This window comes from Antechinus flavipes, chromosome 5 (assembly GCF_016432865.1).
Source record: "Antechinus flavipes isolate AdamAnt ecotype Samford, QLD, Australia chromosome 5, AdamAnt_v2, whole genome shotgun sequence".
In the NCBI taxonomy this organism is placed as follows: domain Eukaryota; kingdom Metazoa; phylum Chordata; class Mammalia; order Dasyuromorphia; family Dasyuridae; genus Antechinus; species Antechinus flavipes.
The window spans coordinates 191013213-191019462 of NC_067402.1; positions in this window are offsets into that span (position 1 = coordinate 191013213).

Below are 6250 nucleotides of genomic sequence, written 5' to 3' on the forward strand. Positions count from 1 at the left end.
CACTGAAAAAAGATTAAATTCAATACAATGGCAATTAGATAGGAAAATGCAAGAATTGGAATCAATGTTTAGAAAGGGGAAAACTGCAATAATTCCTGAGAAAAGAGTCCTTTTGAAAAACCCTGGACTTAGCCTTAAACATAAATATAATGCTGTGTGCAAGGAGGTTAAATTTTATTCAAATTGCATAGAATCAACATAGATATCTAAAGTCATTAAAGGCCAAGAAACAAAGGGCAAAGAGCCAATTAGTTACTTGTGTCTCCCAAGTTATAGCAAAGGATAGGAAAGACAATGATAGATGTAAGAACATAAAAATGAGAAAAAAACACTTAATGCTTTAGATATATGTTTCTAGAAAGTTTGGATCAACTGCTTTGAATTCAGGTTTGCTAATAACTTTTGCATTCAATTCGATCATTCTTATGCAATGAGATATGCTGACTTATGCTCCAAAACCTCAATGATGTGCATCAAAGTTTGGCATAAATTGGCTTATTCATTCCATGGCCCTCATGATATTCCAGGAAGTAATGCTTTAAAATTTAATGACTCTTATTCTTTATTTTGAAAACCAACAAGAAGTTTGCTGGCATTTCAAATTTTGAAACAAAAACCTGATCACAAAAACGCTGAATAAAAGACTAAATTCAATAGAATGGCAACTAGATAGGAAAATGCAAGAATTGGCATCAATGCTTAGAAAGGGGAAAACTGCAATAATTCAGCCCCCCAAGACACTCTGCCTCGTGCTGTCCTTGGCCTAACCCTATGCCATGCTAAAAAAAAAAAAAGTGAGCCACTCTTTGTACTAGCTGACAAAATAAGCAAACAGATCTACTTGGCAACTTTTGGCTGCGCTTTGCCTTTTCCATTCCCTCTTCTGGAGTAGACATATCAGGTTAGTGGTTAGGAGGAAGATTTATTCTCCCCGTGTTGGTCCTCAGGAACTGTTACTGGCTGCCTTCAATTAGAATCACATGAGAGCTGGATATAGTTGTCCAAACCTACCTAACCCAAGAGAACAGCATCTTCTTTCCTTTTTTTGAGGACAGGTCAGGGAATAAATGATTTCTAAGAGAAATCACCCTGAAAGTAGACTTTTCTAGCCCAAGAGATGGCAGCAGTCAGAGAATGGTGGATTGTCTTGGAGAAATACAAAAAGATACATGTGTTTACCTGTGTGGTGTGAGAGAGCTCATGGACAATGCATCTTTCCTGGACAATACAATCCTAGAATATAGTTTACTATCCAGAAAAGGGAAATTTAATGGGTTGTACAGTCTTAGGAAAGAACTCAATAATAATTACAAGTTTGAGAATTTGATCATCCAATCTTTTATCTATAGAAGGGGAATTTCCTGAATGGCAGAATTCCTAGAAAAAAAAGAATAACCTCTGTAAAACATACTATTGATGCACCAATATGGGAATAAAACCAGTGAGGGAGAAAAAAGGCTTTGGTTTTGCTCCCCATTATTCATTTAGTCAGTACAGATCCAATAGGAAGGAGATTACCTATCTAGCAGGTCAAAAATGTGTTAAAACTATGGTGTAATCCTGAGTATGGAAGATCTGTGGAAAGATCTTATCGAAAAATAAAATCCATTAGAAATGAAAATTTTTCTTGATTGGACATGGACTATTGTAATTCACTTTATATATTTTCTTCCTTTTTGTGGACTTCTGAAAGTACTTAGGAATTTTTGAATTTTATGCCAGGTAAAATAAAGATTATCTTATATCCAATAAGCATGTGTTATCTTGAATTCTTGTATGAAAGTTAAGAACCCTGTTACCCATGAGTGGGAATGACTTATAAAAGCAATATTCATATATTCTTCAGATTAAACTCTTAAGTCATGGCATAACAAGCCAAAGATAGAGTCATTGTACTATTGTCATTATTTGGATTAGATCCAGTCTAGAGGAGACTACAACTCAGGGCAGTGGATCATAGGTCGAAGAGAAAGCATCATTCCTGGAAACTCCATTTCCCTCACAGAACAATTGTGTAGATTCTCTGGCCTAAAATCATTTCCATAAGGTAGTCCTTATGGCTCTACCAGCATTGAAATATTCTCTCTCTTGCTCTGCATCCACCATATGGGGACTATGCTTCTGGCATTCTCATCACCCTATGGCACCAAAGCACTTCTCTTCCTCCCTCTTACCCCCGAATTGTTTGAATTCTCAAGCTTTTCCTCTCCTGCCTAATCACCATGTCACCTCATCTTGCACACTGAAGTCTCTTTCTTTCCTGGCTATTTATACTTTCCGGTTTCACAATAGCCACTGAGAGCTGAAGACTGTTCTTGGTCCATAACCACAATAAAAGTACATATTGCTATCTTTCTATTAGGTAGGATAGAGACAAAAAAGGGTGTTTTGGTTTTTTTTAATTGCAAACCATTTTGACTATTTTACTTGATTAGCACCAAATACTAATCTGTCCCTTCTCCTGGGAAGAATTCCTTGATTCTCTCCCTCTTCAAATCATTTGTTTTTATCTTTTTTTACATGGTGTATCCATCCAGACTAGTAAAAGCTACCCCAGAATGAATTGGTTAATGTGGAGACATCTTTTGGTACCTTGCATTTGAGTCACTAGAATTTCTCCTTCAAAAAATGAGCTGAGTTTTGACCTGACTTATTGTTTTCGTATCCTTAACCCCTAGTCTTCTGCCTTGCACACAGAAGACACTAGCTATTTTTTTTAATTAAATTGCTGAATTGATGGTTTATTTTTCTGTTTAAAACATTCAGACTTAAAATCCATAGGCACCTATGCTCTTATCTTAAGTCATTGGCTTGGAAATTTAGTTTTATTTCATTTATTATTTTGTCATGAAAGCAATAACTGCATGCTAAAAATCTCATAGAATTCTCCAGTTCTAATAATATGTTTCTTTTTAAATAGTATTCACATTTAAATGTACGCACAAATGAAGGAAGTATGTCATAACTCGGAAGCCAGGAAATGAGTCAAAATTGCTTATCCTTTTGCTGCAGATTCAGCTAGTGGGCTGGTCCTGAAACCAGAGATTGAGGTTTTCCATGAAAGGAATATATAGCATGACACCAACAAGGCCAGAACTGGAGGACTGTGTTTTATATTTCCTGCCTTTAGTGAATTTAGTCTAAATGCCTCACTTGCATGTACCATCAACATTTCAAAGAACTATTTGTTCTCTTTTACTATGAGTTTTCAGTTTAGGAGTTGGAATAGGAAAAAAAAGGACTTGGGGGCCATATTTTCAAATCCCTAAACTAAAAAATGGGATTAGCTCTGGAACTCTTGCCCTAAAATTCTAGTTGATGCGCATGGGGCTCAGATATCTAACTTCATATAATGATAAACATATTCTTCCGCCTTCCCTTCTTTCTCTCTCTTTTTCTCTCTTTCTCTTTTTTCTCTGTCTCTGTCTCTCTCTTTGTCTTTCTATCTCTTTTTGTCTCTCTGTCTCTGTCTGTCTGTCTGCCTCTCTGACTCTCCCTCCCTCTGTCTCTTTCTCCCTCTTCCTTCATCTCTGTCTTTCTGTCTCTGTGTGTATGTCTCTGTATGACTCTCTGTATCTCTGTCTCTCTTTGTGTTAACAGTTTCACCAACCCTTTCTTAAGTCAGCCAACAAAATAATAAACCAAACCCTGATTTGTATCATTTGACAGTTTCCTAAGTGTAAATATGATCATATTAAAAATTTAATAATTGGCTTTAGCAAGCCAAGATGAGTTGACTCTAGAATTCTTGAATCAACCTCCTGCCTAAGAACTGAGAGAATAGGATCTCAAGACTTCACTTGAACAGTACATTTGAACCCAACTGAGATCTCCATCTGCTCCAAATATGTAGCATTATCTCTCAAGTCTAACTCAGGGAACTCCATGAATGAGAAATTTGGAGAATGCTTGATTAGGGCCCAAACCCCCTTATACTGGGTTGTCAGGGCAGACCCTTTGTATAGGAAGGGTTTCTTGGAAGACCTAATGGGACAACTTAAAACAAAGCTTCTTAAACTAGAGATTGCAAGTCCATATAAAGCTGTATAACTGAATGTGGGGATTCAAAAAAATTGACAACAATAAAATATATCAAATATTCTGCCAAGAATTTATTTTCTATGTAAAAATAAACAAGCATATCCATGTCAGTATGCAAATTTGCTTTAATTTTTAATAAATAGTAAAATTATATATATATAATATATATATATATATATATATATATATATATATATATATATATATACCAAAGAATTGTTTTAGAATAAATTTCTTAATGATTTATTGTCAGTAAATGTTTGATTTGTATACTTATTTTATAACTGTATATTTGGGGTTGCATAAAAATTTCTTGGGTGAAAGGGGGTTGCGATTGGAAAAAGCTTCAAAAACTCTGAGTTAAAAGATATCACTATGGAGAGAAATGCAACTTGCTTGGCTGAGATTCCATTGCTTCTGGTCCTTAGCTAATAACCTCTCTTATCAATCACCCTGATCCTCACTCAATTTATTAAACATGCTTCTGGCTAAACTTTTTGTTACCTACTCAATTTATCTGCCTTAATGAGGAGTTAAGCCCATTTCACCCCATCACAGACACAACCTTGTCTTCCTTTGAGCTTCCCAACTCAGGTCCTTCATATCAACCTGCAGTTTGCTCAAACAAATGTCTGTTAAAACCAAACACTAACTTTCCTGTGTGCCTGTACTTTGAAACTTATTCTATATTTTCTATATATATTCTATACTTTCACAAGACTCTCCACCAATTATCAGTCTGCGCATACTTCCTCCATATTGGAAAACAACTCCCAAGAATTCAACTAGGTAAACTTAAGCAAAAATAGCCCATAACAAACATTTAAAGCCAAATCTTAGTTACAGATAGCTTGGGAGGGTGCTGTGGAAGGAAAAGACAGATCCCACAATTGAAACAGGAAAAATAAATCTTACAACCTACTTTCAGAACACTTCTCTATTTGCTAAAGGACTCTACTTCCCTCCTTTGCCCCCCAAAGTGCCCTATTATCTTTCTATGAAACCTTATTGAAGTTTAGGTGATTGTGGCAGGTTTTCCAGTTTAGGATCAAACATATGTAGAATTACGTCTGACATTTTTTCACAAAATAAATGAAAAGAGGAAAATTTGTCCCTAAAAGTATAATTGAGTCTTGATAGGTTGAGATTCACATGTGGAATTCATGGCTCTGGAAGGATATATATTATTCAAAAGGAACAGGAGAGATTTTTTTAATAAGGGAGAGAGTTAGCATTGTATATTAAGATATAGAAAAAGTTCAATATGGATAAAGTAATTTAAATTGTGGTGTTTTTTAAAAAGGCATAATAAAGCATATTTTTAAAAGTAATTGCAAAAGTTTCCAGATAAACACATTTTTTTAAAAAGCAGATAAAGCAGATAAGGTGAAGAATGAAATTCTGAAAATATGAAGAGAAACAATTCCAAGGAAGAATAACTAGGGGAGGTTGTCTAAAATATCAAAGAATCATAAGAAATTTGCCAAGCAACCTACATATTAAAAGATGTGTAGAAAATAGAAGTGAGTTCCTAATAGAGTTCTTCAGGGATATATGAGCTATTGGACATTTTTGTAAATAATTTAGATAAAAGCATAGGTGGCTAAATAATAAAATCTGCATAAAATACACAACTATTAGGGTTCATTGACATATCAATTGACATCATCAGGATTTCTCCAAAAAAAATCATGACAGGCTAGATACAGGGGTCCTCAAATTTTTTAAATTGGGGGCCAGTTCACTGTCCCTCAGACTGTTGGAGGGCTGGACTACAAAAACTTTGTTTTGTGGGCCTTTAAATAAAGAAACTTCATAGTCCTGGATGAGGGGGATAAATGTCCTCAACTGCCACATCTGGCCCGCAGGTCATAGTTTGAGGACCCCTGGACAATGGAACAAATACATTAAATAAAATTTAACATAGACAAGTGTAAATATTTACATCTGAGTTCAAAAAATCAACTCTATATGAAAAAAGATCCCCCAAATATAAGGTGATGTGTCTAGATAGTAACTCATCTGAAAAAAGACGATGTGGAACTACAGGGGTGTGCTTTGGCAAATGCCACAAGTCAGGTCTTGATTAATTATATTGTTGATTGTCTAAACTTTAAAAAGGAATGGATTTAATGTTAATAATGCTGGTTCAACTTAAAAGTATGTCATGCATGCATTTTTTTTTTCTTCAGAGAGCCAATTTTTGAAC